At 43.3% G+C, this 19722-nt stretch overlaps 1 pseudogene; it reads left to right on the top strand.

Moving 5' to 3' along the window:
- Positions 1-17832, top strand: part of LOC147606172 (uncharacterized) — a 300738-nt pseudogene extending 282906 nt beyond the window's left edge.
- The last annotated feature ends 1890 nt before the right edge of the window (positions 17833-19722 follow it).

Raw genomic sequence — 19722 nt, 5'->3', positions numbered from 1 at the left:
CATTTCAACGAATATGGATAAGATTCAGATAATATAAAAGTTGGGCATCCAATAAATTTTTTGCAAACGAACTCCAAATTTGTAAGAGTTTACAAACTTAGATTCTACTCATCAAGAGCTTTTCGATGATATATGGGTTGATAGGGTTTGGAAGTGGGACAAGGGTGTTACACAAAAGCTTCCTTTTACCCTAAGAAAGATTACCGTTACTAGGGTTTGGAAGTTGAACAAGGATGTTACACAAAAGATTCCTTTTATCCTAAGAAAGAAAGTAAAAGAAATCTTTTGTATAACATCCTTGTTCAACTTCCAAACCCTAGTAACGGTAATCTTTCTCAAGGTAAAAGGAATCTTTTGTGTAACATCCTTGTCCCACTTCCAACCCTATCAACCCATATATCATCGGAAAGCTCTTGATGAGTAGAGAAGCTTATAAACACCGACAAATTTGGAGTTCATTTGTAAAAATTTTACTGGACGTCCAACTTTTAGGGAATATTATGACATGGACTTCCTTAGAGGGCCCTTTTTTGACCCCAAAAATCCCTTAATGACTGCGATCTCACCTTTGAGAAGTTAAAAACAACCTTGGTTATAGCACACCTATACTTAAGGCTCCTGATTGGACTAAACCATTCCACATCCACATCAATGCATCTAACTTTGCAATAGGGTGTATACTAGCTCAACCAGGTCAGCACCACATGCATTTCCCTATTTCATATGCAAGTAGACAACTCAACGTGGCGGAGAAAAACTACACAACAACCGAACGAGAGGACTTGACAATGGTTTACTCGATCAAGAAGTTTCGCCATTATCTTTTGGCAAACCATTTTGTTTTCTTTGTTGACCATCAAGCTCTATTTTATCTAGTGAACAAGCCATGCTCTACCAGACGTATTGTGAGGTGGTTTGGGATCCTTCTTGAATTCAACTTCATGGTGGCTATTAAGAAGGGGTCAACTTACAAGAGAGTTGACCATATGAGTAGAATTGCCACTAGAGGGGACCCTATTGGGGTAGATGATGACATTCCCGATGCAACTCTTTTTCGAATTGAGTCTGTACCACGATGGAGCGAAGGAATTGCTCCTATCCACAGCTCATTGGAAAAACCTAGGGGATGGACTACAATCTCGAGCCAATTTCTTGGAAGCATGTCATTGATTCCAATTCGTGTTAGGAAGACTATACTATCTGGGGGAAGATGAGGTTCTTAGATTGATTCCTAACCCAAATGATTACGACACAATTTTACACACTGCTCATGTGAGTTTAACGGGCCAACACTTGTCCAGACAAGGGACTATTTTCAAAGTTTTGTGCAATGGTTACTGGTGGCCAATGATGAGCTATCAAGCTGCCATATTTGTGGCAAGAACCTATCCAACCTGTAAAACAAGTCCATTGTGCTCCCATGCAACATTGTACAAAGTTACACTTTTTCCTAGTTGGGGCTCCAAAATAGTATCCTATCTCACCACGAGAGCACTCAAGGAAACTATCCCTTTACATAGAAGGAGAAAGATTGAGGTTGAGTCCAAAGATTACACGATTGTGGGTAATCAAATTTACAAGAAAGGATCAGATGGGCATCTCCTACTGTGTGTGGGTGACGAGGAGTATATACCTATACTTCATCAAGCTCATTCTAGTGTTGGAAGTGGACATTTCAACGCTCGCACCACATCTAAGAACATCCTTTTGTCCGGGATCTGGCGGCCGACACTTTTCCAAGATGCTGAACAATTTGTTAAGTGATGTGAAGTATGCCAACGGTCCAAGGTCCCCAACATGTTTGATCGCATACCTCTTCGCCCTATGATGAGCACACAAGCTTTCACTAAATGGGGCCTAGACTTTGTAGGACCTATCAAGCCACCAGCTAAGGGTACGCATGCGAAGTATATACTGGTTGCAATAGACTACCACACAAAGTGGGCAGAAGCCAAGGCCACTGTGAAAAATGATGCACACACAACTGCTAAATTCTTGTATGAGAACATCTTTACGCGATACAGGCTTCCAATTGAGCTTGTTAGTGATCAAGGCAAGCATTTCATCAATGAGGTGATTGAACATCTCCTTGGAGAGTTCATGATCATCCACCACCACAAATTAGCACCTTATCATCCACAAGCTAATGGGCAAGCTGAGAGCACAAACAAGGTTCTATGCACTGCTATAACTAAAGTAGTGGAAGGGTCACGCAGTGACTAGTGTTGGGGTATAAAGCCCATATGGCCGGGATAATGGCCGGGCGCCCATAGCTGTGTATATTTACTTTCTCTTGTGAAAAGAACACTAACACTTCTAACCCTATCTTCTGTGTGTGCTCTAGCTTAGCTTCACCATGCATCGCTCCCGCAGCTCATACGTGCTTCCGCAGTGCCCACAATTGGTATCAGAGCGTAGATTCGCAATCCCGGCATCACGCGCATGAGAACGAGCCCTTATCGGGAAGGATAAGGTGGAGATGAAGCTTCTGCAAAAAAACATTTTCTGTGTGAGTGTGTAGAGGAGTGCGTAGCTGGAGCTTGTAGCTGCTTCTGGTGCTACTTAGTGCTTGCAGACAGAAGAGAGAGAGAGCTCTTTGCTGTGCAGAGCTCATAAGCTCTTAATTAATCTTTTAATTAAGGTTTAATTATAAGGTACAAGAGCCCGTTCCCACGCAATTTACTCCGGCACATTTTCCGGCACTCGACAGCTGCGAAACATGTGTTTTCTCAACGATTTTCCCATGATGAGCGATCCCAGCATTAGAGAGTGCTATTCGCTCACGTCCACGACGCCCACGATGCCCATACCCGTGCCTACGATCACGCCCACGACGGAGGCATTTTCTCTTGCGTATGCAACATCGGCATTGCGATTCGGCATCGGCATCGGCGACGACATCGGCCTCGTTAGTGCGTGTTCGCATTGACAGGAGCATCCTTCAGTCCAGGTACCAGGTACACGGCTCCGGCATCGCATTATACCTGTTTTTTGCTCTTCCAGGTTGCAGGGCGACTGTAGCCATTCGGCGGCTATGCTCATTGGCATGCATTGAGCAGATTTATGTATGGTATTATGGGTCCACTGGTTGTGAGTCACGCTAGCAGATAGGCGCCACAGCAACGGTTGTTAGTTTTTCTAGATATTGTGGATGTATGATACTGTGGCCAACTTATGTTCTTGGGCAGTTGCATAGCCATATTGTGAGGGTCCTGCGTGAGGTTTTTTGAAGCTGGTGTGTGCCTGAGGTAGGACACACTGGTGGATTAGGTACGCTGGAGCATCCCTCGAACACCCCATTCGGCATCGACATTGGATGTATTTGACTATGGATAGTCATTGGATTGCATCACGTGCTTATTGACGCCGTTCAGGCAATCGTTTCTCTGCCCTTGAAACACAAGCTGCTTTCCTTTGGCTTGTCTATCAGTTACCTGAACATCTTTACTGTCATAACCTTGTGCTTGGGCTTCAGCATGTTCTTCAATCAGTTGCTCAGCCTGAACCTGAGTAACTTCTTGCTCAGCAGGCTTTAGTGCAACTAGGGCTTTCTGTTGAGTGGAGTGCTGGCTGCTTGTGTCCACTCGCCCTTTTTCGCTTACTTTTTTCTGAATTAAAGTAGCCAACGTTTTCTTGGCTTCCTGAGACAAGCTAGCAGTGGTGGCTGATGAGACTGGTTTTACTGCTAGTGTCTTAGCTGGTGCTGGCGCTGACTTAGCTGGTGATATGCCAGCCTTAGAGACAGCAGGTTTCTTTCGCTGACTCTGCCCTTTAGGCTCATCAACCTTTCTCTTCTTGCTTTTCTCAGAGGGCAGCACTGCCACTGCTCCTAGTGCAGCCTGCTGGTCAATGCCCACATTGGCTTCGTCAGCATCCACATCAATCATGGGTGGATTGGGGATCTGCCCATCTTTCAGCGCCTGACGATATAAAGCAACCAGACATGGCAGCATTTCACAAGTTTTTGTGACTTCAGCTTCACGTTTCTCATCTGCGCTTTTGCATTCTCAGTAACTTGCTTGGCCAGATCTAAATTGTAGCCCAACGCCTCGCTGCCATGAAAGCTACAAAACATTTTCTCTGAAATGTAGTTATTGGCGCCCTTCATAGAGATCGTATCTGCAATGAACTGAAAGACCCTTTTATCCATCAGGGAAGCGCACGGAATCCCTTGTTTTTTGCTTTTTCTCAACTGAAGCTGGGCAGGTGTTTCATTCAGCAAATGACTGATTTCTGCCTCTGTCAGCTTCAGCTGCCTGTCCTCAGGATCATTCGGCAACTGTAGTGCCTTGGCCACATCTGCTGGTTCCAGCTTCAGTCTAATGCCATCAACCATAGTTGTGTGCGTCTGATCATCATAATTTTCAATAGCCAGATGAGCTACTCTGTCATCCCAGTCAGTGCATGCCTCATACATTGTAGTTAGACCAAATTTGGCCATCAGAGTTCTCTCACTCTTAGTCAGATCCTGTGGCCTCTTGATCCAGGCCAACTTGATCCCTGCATCTGAGCCCTCTGCTTCTGTTGCTACCACCTCCCTTGTGGCCTTAGCAACAGTTTTCTCACTTTGTTGACCTACCTGCTCCATGACTTCTTCCAGCTGAAGCACTTGCTCTACAAAGGCTTGAATACCTGGGCTGTTTAATAAACACGGCGACAAATGTAAGTACCTGTCAAAAAAGGACTGTGAAGAAAATGATGATGTGGATATTGCGTTCTTCTTCGAATCGCTTATGCCTGTGCTGCTCCTCTGTCTGGGCAGGATGTCAAGCTCAAACCCTAAGCTTCTTGACGAGCTGGAAGACGCTGTGTCACTGTGAGAAGACGAAGAAGAAGAAGTAGGAGACGAGGAAGTAGGAGAAGAAGTGCACGCAGGTTCTTGAGTGTAAAAGCTTCGGTGTGAGCTTTGCGCGATAGGAGTAGGGTTTGGGCTTATGGACGACGCTAACACACAACCATGTCTTTTTGGGTCGTTATGTGTATTGATCTTGAAAAGATCCGCCCTCGTTCTATCCATAATGATTTTTGGAAGTGACAAGTCGCTTTCTTCGAGAGGACTTAATGCCTTATTAAATGCACCCGTAAGCCACGTGTCCGACATGCATTGGTGCAATTCGAAATCTTGCCCAGCTGTACCTGCATCAACGGCCCGTTGATTCATCCTTACTTCTCGGATTTCTCCCTTAAAACACATCAGCTTTATTCTTTTCATTCCTCTGCTCCTGATTCTCATCAGCTAAACTTCCCGTGCTCAAAGCTTCCTTTTTCAGATGATTCTGCTTCTCTTTATTTTCAGACTGCATCTTAAAATTTTCAACTGTGGTCACAATTTCTGCTTTCTGGTCACTGCTGATTACTTCAGACTTATGCTGACCGCTGATTATTTCCAGCTGACTTGTCTGGTCGCTGGCCTTCTTTTTCTGACTAGTCTGATTGTTCGTCAGACTTTCTTCTGATAACTGATCCTTCTGCATCTGATGGAAGTCACACCCTTCACCAGATTCTTCTTCCTCTCTGGCGCTCCAATTTTCATTGGCTGTGAACATTCCCTTGTCAGATGTACTTTCAGAATCATCAATATCAGCAACCCATTTTGTATTATAATTCTCTTCCAACCAGATTGCTCCCACCATAGGTTCAGCAAACAAATCTTCAAGGTTCAACTGCACTTCCTGGTGCTGACCCTAATCAGATGTGCTTCTGACTGGTGCTGATAACTCTTGCTGCTGCACTTCATAGTGCTTAATCTTTGATGCGTTGTAATAGCCAGGCAAAGCTAAGCCTGCTAGGTCCCGGAGCTTGACGTTGCTGTTCGTATAGACCCAATCAACCTGGTATGGCCCTGCCCAAGCAATGCTCAAGTTTGGCTTCTTTGGACCCAACCTTGACTGATACAACAACACCAGATCACCCTTCTTAAATACCCTTGGCTTGATCTGCTTATCGTGCCAGGTTTTTCTCCGATTCTGCACAATCTGCTGACTCCATATTGCTCGCTGACGCTGCTCATCCAGAGTCATCAGCTTGTCTAATCTAGCTCTCAGCACCTCATTGTAGTCTAGATTATGCTCAACAGCTAATCTGAGGCTAAGCACCATGAATTCAAGGGGTACTACTGCTTCCTGTCCATAGGCTAACCTGAATGGTGTCTGATCAGTGGTTACCTTGTAAGCAGTCCGATAAGCCCATAAAGCAGATATCAGCTTTCTGTCCCAATCATGTGGCTGATCCTGCACAATTTTTATCAGTATCCCTTTCAGAGTTTTATTGGTACTCTCCGCCTGCCTATTGCATCTTGGATAATAAGGTGATGATTTTCGATGCCGAATCATGAGGTCCTTTGTTAAATTTGCAATGACATCATTCATGAAATGTGTTCCCTGGTCACTCACTATCTCTAGTGGACAACCGAATCTGGCTATGACCTGCTCAAATAAAAACCATGCTATACTTTTAGCAGTATTGTCAGCAGGTAAAGCCTTGGCCTCTGCCCACTTTGTTACATAATCAGTTGCTACCACTATGTACTTGTTTCTTCTTTGCGTGACCTTCTTGAAAGGACCCATGAAGTCAAGTCCCCACTTCATAAAAGCTTCCATTGGCACCAGTCATTCCTTATGGTGTCTGCCCTGTCAGCAGAAACACTTTCAGCTCTGACCATTCAGGATCTTCATCTGATGCCTGGCTTATCTGAAACAACTCTGCATCTATCGGTTCATCTCTGATAGATTGCAGGTGTTCGCCTTCAGCGCTTCTTGACAGAAAGTCTGCTCCATGATGCTGCTTTCCTGGCTTATGAAAAATCTTAAATTCATACTCTTGCAGAAACAGCATCCATCTCATCAGCCTTCCTTGAATTAATACTTTATTAATCAGATATATCAAGGCTTGATGATCGACATAAAAATAAAACAACTTTCCCAACAAGTAGTGTCTGAATTTCTGTGCACTAAAAACCATGCCCAAAGCTTCTCTTTTTGTAGTCGAATATCCTTGTTCTGCTTTGGAAAATCTTCGGCTGGCGAAATACACAGGGAAATCCATCTTATCATCAGGTTGGGCCAGAATGCTCCCCAATGCAATGCCTGAAGCATCAACATGCACATGGAAAATAACATCCCACCTAGGCTATCGCAAAATTGGTTCGCTCGCAATGGCCTGCTTCAGCTTATTGAATGTATTCTCACAGTCGTCCGACCAAATGAACCTCACATCCTTCTGAGTCAGCTGATACAGAGGTATTGCCAGCGCTGCAAACTGCTCCACTAACCTCCTGTAAAAATTCACATATCCCAGGAATAAGCTGACCTCTGTCACACCATCAAGTATTTTTGCACCTAAGATGGCTTCCACCTTGTCTAGGGACATTTGCATACCCTTTCTGGACACAATATGTCCTAGAAGCTGACCCTTCCAAACGCAAAAAACACACTTAAAGGGGTTGAGGCAGATTCTTTTGTCTCTGCACCTCTGAAACACCAACTTCAGATAATTCAAGTGCTGCTGTTCTTCAGAGTAGACAGTAAAATCATCCACAAAGATTGCTAAGAATTTGTGTAGAAAATCAGCAAAAATCACCATCATACACCGCTGAAATGTAGCTGGTGCGTTGCACAGTCCAAATTGTTGAGATATCAAGCTCTACACGTGGTTCGCCTGGCTGATTCCCCGCGCCAGTGATACTACAGTCGGACTTCACCGACAGGTCTACCTACCGAGAGTGATGGCACACTTATCTTGCCAGCTCACTCACTAGCGGTTTCACATTGACCGTGTACATACACTCTATTTTATGTTGTACTCTTTTCATGTTTTGTAGACCTTGCCAGCTCACTCACTAGCGGTTTCACATTGACTGTGTACATACACTCTATTTTATGTTGTACTCTTTTCATGTTTTGTAGACCTTGCTTATCACTTTGTAGTTGTGAAGAAGAAGAAGAAGATTTCAGCCTCCTTCCTTGTGTACTCTCTTGTGTGAGTGTGTGTGTGCTTGCAAGAGCTCAAGCTCTCTCCTTCTCGATCTCTTTTCATGGTATCAGAGCCTGGTGTGGCTAAGGAGCTGTGAGTAGCAAGCAGGAGCAGTGGAAGAAGCGGTCTAGGGCAAGAGCTTCATCATCTCTTCCCCCTTGTGCCCTACTACACCACAAGCGGTGGTCATCCGGGAGGCGCCGGCAAGAAACTCGGATTGAGGAGCTTCCTTCGCAAGCGTGTGCGGCTTGGTGAAGTGCGTAGACCTTTAGGTCTGAAATTGTGCGGGCGTTTTCGCGTTTCGAGCACGTCTGGACCTCCGTTTTTGAGATAGAGTGCGTTCGCGTGCTCTCGGGTCTGTTTCGGGTTTCTACAGGTTTTTGATTTTCAGAGTGCAGACATCAGATTTGGGCATAAAGACAGTGTACACACTGCATAAGAGTGTTGCAGGTGTTATTTGGTGTATGTATGCATATTGTGGTGATTCGCAGTGACATTCTGCGTGTTTTGGGCACCGCTGCAGACAAATAGAGTACATTGTGCAGGTTTCTGACTATTTGCAAAAATGGCAAACAATGATGGTCTTAACCAAGTTGTCAGTGAGAAGTTGGATAAGAACAACTTCCATGCTTGGAAGTTCAGAATGACCAACTTTCTGATGGGCAAAGGCTACTGGGAGTACATTGATGGTGACCAGGAGGATGCACCAGATCTACCTGAGGAGAATATGACTGCTGCGCAGATTAAGGCATTCAAGGACTGGAATCAAGGAGCAAGGAAGGTGATGTATTGGCTATCTGTCAGCATACATGATAGCATGATTGGGCATATTCAGGATGCCACTTCACCAAAACAAGCTTGGGATAGGTTGGTATCTTTTGATACTACTAATACAAAGGCAAGGAAGTTGCAGTTGAAGAATGACTTGAACACAGTCAAGAAGGAGAACCTGTCTATCAATGACTATACCCTGAAGATTAAGGGTATCTGTGAATCTCTCGCCTCTATTGGAGTTACAGTTGAGGATGATGATAAGGTAGAGGTATGCTTGCGTGGCTTGACACCTGCATACAAGCAATTTAAGACCTCTATTCAGACTCGGGAAAACATTCCCAGTTTTGCAGATTTGATTCCCTTGCTGGTTGTTAAGGAAAAGAGTCTTGGTGAAGACTCATCTTCGTCGTCACAAAACAGAAATAACTCTGAGCAGGTCTTCTACTCAAACAGAGGTAGAGGTAGAGGACGTGGTGGAGGCCAAGGACGAGGTCGTGGCCGTGGCAACCAGAATCAAGGCCAGCAAAATCAGCAATCAAATGACACATAGGGAACAAACACACGTGGACGAGGACAGTTTAGAGGGAGGGGGAGAGGTCGCAGAAATTTCTAGAGAAATAATGCAGAAAATGATAACAGAGAATGTTGGGGTTGTGGAGGAACAGGTCACTTTGAACGTGACTGTCCATCAAGACATCAGGGTGGCAGAAGAGAACAAAACAATTATGCGTCTACCAGCAGGAATACAGATGATTCAGAGAGGCTGTTTGTGATGCAGCATATGATGAACACTATGTCTGCAAATGTATCAAAGTGTGGTGGAAATGTATGGTATGTGGATTCGGGTGCTTCAAATCACATGACCAGCCATGGAGAATGGTTCAAAGAATTGCAGACCTTGCAAAATCCTGGTTATGTAGAGACTGGGGATGATACTGCACATCCTATTGCGCATACAGGGAATGTGCCATTGTCATTACAGGATGGCAATGTAAAGTACTTGGTTGATGTACTTCATGTTCCCAACATCACAAAGAACTTGGTTTCTGTTGGGCAAATGGTTGAGCAGGGTTTGCAGGTAAGGTTTAATGCAGATGGACTATATGTAGAAGAATACAAAAAGAATGGAAAGCTGGTTGCGCAAGGAAAGAAAGTGGGCAGAATGTTTACTCTTGATGTAAATGTGCCCGAGATGAATGCTGCAATGTTTGCACAAGGTTCAGGTGTTGTTGCAGATGTTGAAATCTGGCATAAAAGAATTGGACATGTAAATGTACAAAGGCTGAAAACAATGCAAAGCAAAGAACTTGTAACAGGTTTGCCAATGTTCAAGGTTGCTGATATGTAGAAGATTTGTGAAGCATGCCAGTTTGGAAAGCAAGCAAAAGTTGCTTTTCCGCATGATAAGCATGTAAGCAGTAATGTGTTGGAAGTGATACACTCGGATGTATGGGGTCCAGCAAAGACTGCGTCTATGGGTGGATGCAAGTTTTATGTTACCTTCATTGATGACCATACTTGCAAGGTATGGGTGTATTTCATGAAGGAGAAGAGTGAGGTATTTACTCACTTTCAAAATTTCAAAGCTATGGTTGAAAAGCAGACAGGAAAGTATGTGCAGTGCCTGAGGTCAGATGGAGGGGGAGAATACTTCTCCAATGAGTTTAGCAATTTTCTGAAAAAGCATGGAATTCAGAGGCAGTTTTCATGTAGGTATACTCCGCAGCAAAATGGTGTTGCTAAGCGGAAGAACAGGCACATTACAGAGGTTGCAAGAGCACTAATGGCTGAGAAGAACATGCCTCATTGTTATTGGGCTGAAGCTGTGTCTATGGCTGTATACATTATGAATAGGACTCCTACTGCTGCAGTGTATGATGTGACACCCGAGGAGAAGTTTTCTAGCAAAAAACTGATGTGTCGCATTTGAAAGTATTTGGATGCATTGCTTATGTGCATGTGCCGGATGAGCTATGAACCAAGCTCGATCCAAAGGCTGAAAAATGTGTTTTCACTGGGTACTCTCTTGAGCAAAAAGGGTACAAATGTTACAACCCTGTCACACGTCAAGTGAGGGTGAGCAGGGATGTGGTTTTTGATGAAATGGCAAGTTGGTATGCTGATGTAAAACAGGATATTGGGGCTGATGTAAAAGAAAATGTGGTGACAGAAAATGCAGGTCCGTCTTCACAGTTTTTGAGTGGACCGCAAGGGTCACCTAGTACAAGTGCTGTTGAGAAGCCTTGGAGTGGCAGGTTGCGTGAAAGGGAAAGCCTTGCTAGCTCATCAAATGTATCAAGAAAGGGTAAAGAAAAGGTTGAGGATGCCCCAAGGTTGCCAAATTTGAGTGCAGGTTATGATGATGTAGACAGTCATTCGAGTGGTTCTGAGCATAGTCTTGATGAGGAGTTTGGGATACCCTCTTTGAGGACGCCTGGTGTAAAGAAGGCTATGGAAGGCATGCATGAAAAGTTGAGAAGGTCTGCAAGAGAGAAAAAACCTGTGCAATGGCTAATGTATGATAGCTATGTGGCTTGCCATTGTGCATATATGTGCAGGATGTAGAACCCACATGTTTTGATGAGACTGTTGGAGATGCCAAATGGGAGAAAGCCATGGATGAGGAGATGGCTGCACTTGATGCAAATGAAACATGGGATTTGGTCCCTTTGTTAAAAGACATGAATGTGATTGGTTGCAAGTGGGTATACAAAGTGAAGCATAATGCAGATGGCAGCATAAGCAGGTACAAGGCTAGATTGGTAGCCAAAGGTTATGCACAGACTTATGGCATAGATTATGAGGAGACTTTCAGCCCCGTAGCTAAGATGGCTACAGTTCGTACTATTATTGCAATGGCTGCATCAAAAGGTTGGATGTTGCATCAGATGGATGTAAAGAATGCATTCTTGCATGGTGACTTGCAAGAAGAAGTGTATATGGAGCAGCCACAGGGATATGAGGATGTGAGGCATCCCAAGTATGTATGTAAGCTTAAGAAGGCTTTGTATGGGCTGAAGCAAGCGCCTAGAGCATGGCATGCAAGAATTGTAGCATGCTTTGTCTCCATTGGTTTTCATATGGCTGATGCCAATCACTCGTTGTATGTGCGCAAGAATGAGAATGGAATTGTCATCATTTGCATTTATGTGGATGACTTGATTGTTGGAGGTGATAATGAGGCTGAGATAGCGCATGTAAAAACTCTCTTGAAGCAAGAGTTTAACATGAAAGATTTGCGGGAGCTGCAGTATTTTTTGGGCATTGAGATAGTACGCACGAAAGAGGGCATATGGCTCACAGAGACAGTATGCATTGGATATGCTATCCAAATATGGTATGGCTGATTGTAAGCCTATTGCTATGCCCTTAGATCAGAATTTGAAGTTGAGGGTTGATGAGGGTCAAGTACTTGACGATGTTACCATGTATCGGAAGATTGCGGGTAGCTTGATTTACTTGGCTATCTCGCGGCCGGATTTGAGTTACACAGTTGGATTGGAGAGTCAATTTATGCAGCGTCCCAGGAAGCCACACTTGGATGCAGTGAGGCGTACATTGCGCTATGTGAGTGCTACTTTGGATTATGCACTCTTTTATGAGGCTGACACTGAGTTGCAGCTCTATGGCTACACCGATGCAGATTGGGCTGGTAGTGTGGGTGATCGACGATCTACCAGCGGGTTCATGTTCTCACTTGGGAGTGCTGCTATTACTTGGAGATGCTACTTGGTGATTTGGGGATACTGGTATAGGCACCAGTTGTCATACATTGTGACAACCTTAGCAGCATACAGTTGGCACGGAACCCAGTGTTCCATGCGAGGACAAAGCACATTGAGGTGCATTACCATTTCGTCAGGGAGAGGGTCTTGGATGGCGACATAGACCTCACGTATGTGAGGACAGATGAGCAGGTTGCAAACATCTTCACGAAGGCCCTTGGAGCAGAGAAGCTGCGGCGATTTCGAGCGATGCTTGGAGTACGGGAGATGGCGTTGAGCTTGAGGGGGAGTGTTGAGATATCAAGCTCTACACGTGGTTCGCCTGGCTAATTCCCCACGCGAGTGATACTACAGCTGGACTTCACCGACAGGTCTACCTACCGAGAGTGATGGCACACTTATCTTGCCAGCTCACTCACTAGCGGTTTCACATTGACCGTGTACATACACTATTTTATGTTGTACTCTTTTCATGTTTTGTAGACCTTGCTTATCACTTTGTAGTTGTGAAGAAGAAGAAGAAGATTTCAGCCTCCTTCCTTGTGTACTCTCTTGTGTGAGTGTGTGTGTTCTTGCAAGAGCTCAAGCTCTCTCCTTCTCGATCTCTTTTCACCGCGCCAGTGATACTACAGCTGGACTTCACCCTACCTACCGAGATTTTACATAAGAGTCATCAGAAACTGCCAAACATGCATCATGTACAGATGGGTCATACTGACAATACGCACTAAACGCCCACTCTATATCCTGCACAACATTTGCTGAATCTGAATTAGTAGAAGCATCCGCTATGGTGGCTGCATTAGACTCTTTCTTCTTAGCCTCTTTAGCCTTAAGCTTAGGGCAATTCTTAATGACATGATCAGCTGCCTTGCAATAATTGCACATGATCTTTTTCTTGCCTTTGTCACCTGTTTTCTTAGACTTATTGCTGTTACCTCTGCAGAAGAAGATGCAGTAGTAGGCCTGCTAGAAGGAGAAGAAATATTGGAGTTGGCAGACTTGCCACTTCTTCTCTGCTGTACAGTAACAAATGCTTGATCAATTGCACGCTGCCTAGCCCTATTTTGCCTAGACTGCGCCTCCTGCAAAAGCTTGTTTACCAATGAATCATACTTGACAACATCAGGTCTATCCTCAGTAACAAGTCTCCAAGTGGAAGCAAAAGTTTGATACGACTCTGGTAATGCATCAAGAAGAGTTTGCACAAGAGAATGGTCTGGAATATTCTCACGTGCAACAACTGCTCTTTGAGATCTTTAATCTTAGCAAGAAAAACATTCATGTCATCATCTTCCTGCATAATCTTCGATTCCAACTCTTTACGAAGATATGAGATTTTTTCCTCATTACGACCTGCATACAAATGAGCTAGAGTATCCCAAGCCTGTTTTGCTGATTTAGCTGAACGAATGTGTGGGGTGATATTCCGTTTGACAGAAAGTGCAATCAAGGCATGAGCCTGCACATCTTTACCATCCCAATGAGCTTGTTCAACAGTGGGTAAAAAAGCAGCAGCAGCAGTGCTGCATGAACCTATAATAGCAGAAGTAGCAGTAGAGCTACTGGGAGCAGTAGCATCCTCAACAAATCCTGCATCCACAAAACCTGGATGTACATCCAAACCCTGCACAATGTTCCACACTCCTTTTGAAACCAAAACATGCTACATCATGTATGTCCACCACAGTGGGTAATTGCTGTCCCCATCCAATTGGTCATCAGCAGACAACATGCGGAATACATCATTGCTATTATCAGCCATGGCCGATGATGACTGAAACTGATGCAAAAGCTGCCTATAACAACAAGGACTGAACAGAATACAGCACGTGCTATGTAGAACGGTTCACAATAGTATATGTATGCCTGTTTTGCAGAAACCTGCACTGTCGAAAATTTTACAGAAAATGACGAAAATACTTGTGCAAAGTTCATGATGCAGAAACGGAGCCCGAAACAGCCGAAAATGGGATTTTTGATGCAACAAAAGCCCTACGGACTAGCCTGCAAACTTTAGGGACTTGTACGCGCTCGTGAAAGCTCACCTCAATCAGAGAATAGAGGTCGGAGGGTGTTGGCAGCGCTGCTTAGTGAATAGATGCCTGCTCTGATACCAATTATTGGAATTAGGGTTGCAGGAATGAACACAAGCTTGGAGAAGAAGAAGCTCAAGAGCACACAACGTAGGAGTGTATTGATAGATGTGCAAATACAAAGATAAGATAGCCCTAGAATGAGTGGGCATATATACAATGCACGGGGAAAAAACCTCTTAGTGAGGGAAAAAGTACCCCGACGGTCCTAAGTGTGTTCACACACATCACTACCTATGTATATCAACAGACAATATGCGAAATACATCATTATCAGACATTGTCGATGAAAGCATATAATGACCAAAGCAATGACCTGCCAAAAAGATGAAAAGCACTGACGTAACCTGTAGGAGCACACACACACACCCAATACAGCAAAACTATGAGAAATTTGCTGATTTCGGTGAAGAACAGACAAAATTGAGAGCTCTGAAAAGCTCTGCAGAGACCTTGCAGCACGCAAACGGCCCTCGAAACACGCCCGAAATGACCTGGAAACTACCTAGATCTAGCTTCACTTAAGAGGACTCCTCAAGATGATGAAGATAGATCTGCTCCGAGGCGGTGTAGGCAACCTTGCTCAAGGTGAAGAAGCCTGCTTTGATACCAATTGTTGGAGTTAGGGTTGTAGGAATGCACACAAAGCTTGGAGAAGAAGAAGCTCAAGAGGACACAACAAGAAGTAGTATTACTTAGTGTGCAAGTACATGACTTAGTACATGTGGAAGGGCTTCATGGAAGGCTGAATACTTTGGTGAGAGTTCCTGGCATGCTGATGAAGTCTCATGGAAGGGTGGACACCCTGGTGATAAGCATTCTTTATACCTATATGGGCGATGCCCGAGAAGGGTTTGGTACAAGATGAATAAGCTGGGAGATGGAATCCAGAATATTATGCATAAAGCGTTTGTGTGTGTTTTGGCATGCATGAATGACTTGTCTTGACTGCCTCGACAATGCCTGGTATTTCTGCTTGTGATTGTCCATGGGCTCCGGGGACACTTGAAACCCTGTGGGTGGTGGACGCGTGTGTGCAGACCTGTTTGGGACTGAGGCGATGGTCTTATGTGTTTTGCAGGTGGTAAGTGACCCCAAACTCAAATTACAGCTTATATTTTATTATACTAAGGTTTATGAGTGCAGGTGTTTACATACACTTAAATTTGGGCGGACAAATGATAAAGTGTTCACATACACTTAAGTTTGGGTGGATAATTTTTAAAGTGTTCGCATCAAGAGGACCAGTTTTTAATGAAACTTGGCCATTACTCAAGGTGGGCAGCCCAACAAGCAATAATAGCTCCACGAGTTGCTATGCTCGGGGGGAGAAGCCAAAATCAGCTAGGCACCCCCCTTTCCAAGTGTTTTTGGAGGCGGAACACCTTGGGCTTGAGATGGGTGTCAGTTGGGCATGCAAAACAACGTGGGGGAGTTGGTCGACTATGGACAGGGCTGATATATAGCTGGTCGCTTGCCTCCACAGCTTCTACAGGCAAAAGCGATTCTTCTCTCTCCCCCCCTTGAAGCAAGCAACGCCTTTTGGCTTCTCTACAGGGCTGGTCGACTGTTGTACAACAGTATATGGGCTGAATTTTGATGCTCAGAAGGTTCAGAGTTCAAGGAAAACGACAGTTCTTGGGGTGATCTGCATGTAATTTCCTGTTTGGTAAGGTGGCTTTCTCAAAAGGAGATCAAGCTAAGTAGCATTGAGGAGAATAGGATCAATGCAATTGAAGCTGTTTGTATGCTTGAAAAGTATTTCCCAACCAGTACTCTCACAATAAAAGTTCATCTCATGGTTCATGTGGTGGATGAAGTTGCAATCGCAAGTATTGTGCATAGTAGATGGATGTTCTTTCTTGAAAGGTTTATGAAAACTTTGAAGGGATTTGTACGACAACGTGCAAGACCAGAGGGCAATATGGCAGAGGGATGGTTGGTGCAAGAGTCTCTAGTATACATCTCTGAATTCCTTGGGTGAAGGGAACCATCTATGCTTGTACTATGGCATAACAAAGAAGACGACAGAATGGTTGGTGAGGTGCCACAAAGGAATGGCCAAGAATGAAAAATGGATCCTAGTATAAAAGAAAAGGTGAATAGATTTTGCATTCTAAATTATCCAACCATGGAGAAGTGGGTGAAAATATATGAGATAGAAAAGAATACAATAGCTCATCAAAGGCAAGAGTATAGAAGAGGTCAAAGAAACATGACAAATTTTCAATATCCTCCAAGCTTAAGGGAACTACTAAAATTTCTTACGCTTCGTTGGTTGGATAATGCACTTAAACAAGCAATTTTATGGGGAGAGACTATTACAAGAATTGAGCAAGAGTTTGCAAGAGGATGTAGTCGACGATACAAGTCTTTTGGTGCTTTGTGGTCACACGGGCGACATTTTTCGAGTGCACCGTATTGATCACAAAAGACAAACTTTTGACTCAGGGGTGATGGCGTCATTTGAGCAAGAGATACTTACTACGCAGGATGATGAGATGCAAGTTTCAAAGATCGAGTATTGTGGAAGGATAAAAGTATTTTTCAAGTAGACTATAGAAGCTTCCATATGTTTCTACTCGATGTTCAATGGTTTAAAGCAATCACAGTAGGGCGAAACCCAACCGTTCGAAGGGATGGATTAGGCTTTGTTGCCATAGACTCAACCAACCTATGGACAAATCGAAGTGACACCTTTGTACTTGCAGAGACATGCGAACATGTTTACTTATATTTTATGCATGTACATCAATAATGCTAAAAATTTATGTGCATGAGTACTTATATCATTACTTAAGACGTACTAATTCATTACTCCATTTTGTTTATCATAGGTCATTTTTCAACCTGCTCCTACAAATCCAACATGGTGGTATGTGATTCAAGTAGCTCCACGTAGCAAGAAAATATATGAGGAGCAAGAACTTGTTAATATTGAAGAGCAGAATGAAGCAACAATACCTCCAATGCAACATGGTGGTCATTCTAATGTCAAAATTATGACATTAACAAGCATCAACGACGACCGTCCAATAGACGACGCCAATATCGAGGTACATACAGTGCTACCTAGAGAGATTGATGATCTTTCTAATGTAGTATTGGAGGAAGATCAACATCAAGAAGAAGATGATGATGACATAGAAGGACTAATAGACAAGGATCATGAGGAAAATAATGATTTGGGCGGACTTGATATTTTTACACACCAAGATCTTGAAGAAGATGAGAACTATTGTAATTTTGATGATTCTCAACTTTAATAATTAATATTTTCCAGCTTAAATATAGTTTTTTTAATAATAATTAAGCCATTTCCAGGCCATATACCGGGCCTTTTACCAAGGGAAATACCAGGGGTTGTATCGAGGGTTTTACCGGCCACAGGATTTTTAGGAAATTTGGCAGCCCCAGTAATGGCCCCATCTCTTGTAATGTAATATGCGATACGATTGCCAATGCCAATGAATGACTACCAAGTACCTTACGATTAAGTGCCAATGACATTCACAAGAAGTTTTAGACATTTTCCCACTATAATTTCCACATTGCGATTTACGACGACATCATGAATTCTACAAGTGAAGCAGAGCATACCTAGCTAAGTGCGGTGGCGACATTAGGGGAGATTTGGACTCAACTTTGGGCCCTCTAAGAAATGCCAACTCAACTTAGAGAGAGATAATCCATAGTGTCTTAAAAAAAAGCTAAAATTCAATTTTGCCAAATTTTGTCTTAATATACAAGAAATAAGTTCCTTTTTGTATTTGCACATAAAAGACGGTACATATCTTGAAACTTTCAAGTACCTTACTTTTTCTCGTACTTATAGAATGACACGGTCATTTTCAAGCCGAAAAAAGCACTAAAGGCTCATTTCAAGCCTTAAAGGTTCATTTCAGGTCCATATCTATAAAAATCCATGCAAAGTCCAAATTTCTATTTTTGAATGAAAAAGGCACCCAAATTTGGCATGCTACTAACTAAATAAAGGCTCTACCTACCCGTTGTGCTGCATTGTCATTTTTACTATTATCAAGAAGAACAAGAAACACAACGAAGATCAGCAGCATGGCGGAACGAGGAGGAAGTGACACATAGAATACCAACATCATGGCAGAACTAGAAGCAAGTAACGTAGAGAATACCAACAACATGGTGGAACTAAGAGTCAGGAGAAACATGTACAACCTTCACATCAAGCTTGAACATGAATATAAACCTCTGAGTAAGAGAAACAAACCCAATACTTTGTCTAGTAATTATAAAGAGATGTTTAGGATGCAAGGGAAGAGAAACCTAGATTTATGGATTGATGGGAGGTTATATCCAAAAGACCCATTTAGAAACTCCACACCCCCCTTTATAGATATAACATCCTTGCTTAACTATGTCAGAGATGGCTATAATGGGCTCCTTGGATATACACAACATTTGCAAGCAACAAACAATGCTCTTCAACTAGAAAGAGACTTGCTTGAAAAAGAGAACGTTTACTTGAAGCAAACTACATCTCAGTGTGTGCAAAGGTGCTTAAGCGATAGGGAAACCATTTCAAGACTTAAGAAACAAAGGAATGACTTAAGACTTAAGCAGACCGCATTAGGTCTCTGTAAAAGAGAAAAGAAGCTTCAAAAGTATGAACAAATGAAGCTAGGAGGTGGTGCATTAAAAAGAGAATACATGCAATCAAGTAAGCTTCATTCTATTCCTTACTTAATTTCTGTGTTGTTTAATGTATCATTCTGTTTTCAATGCTATTATTGTGCATGTTCATGTTTATTGCTTATTTTGATGCTAGATCATTGTTACACACTGGGGAGGAATCACAATCAAGAACTGCCTGCCAAACATTTTAGTCTTCTTCTAAATCCCCAAGTTGTAGAAGCAGGGAACAGGGAATCGATTTTGATGAAGTCTTTTCGCCGGTTGTCAAGATGACTACACTGAGATGTGTACTTGCTTTGGTTGCTAATCAAGATTTGGTGTTGCACCAAATGGATGTCAAGACGGCGTTCTTGGATGGGGATTTGCATGAGGAGGTATACATGCAGCAGCCAGAAGGGTTCTATGACAAAGGCAAAGAGAACATGGTATGCCATTTAAAGAGAAGTCTTTATGGTTTGAAACAGGCACCAAGGGAGTGGTACCAG

This window comes from Cibotium barometz, chromosome 58, assembly GCF_041138505.1.
Source record: "Cibotium barometz isolate CiBa-2024 chromosome 58, ASM4113850v1, whole genome shotgun sequence".
Taxonomy (NCBI): Eukaryota; Viridiplantae; Streptophyta; class Polypodiopsida; order Cyatheales; family Cibotiaceae; genus Cibotium; species Cibotium barometz.
Note: the sequence above shows the minus strand (reverse complement) of the source record. Positions and strands in the feature narration are given on the sequence as shown.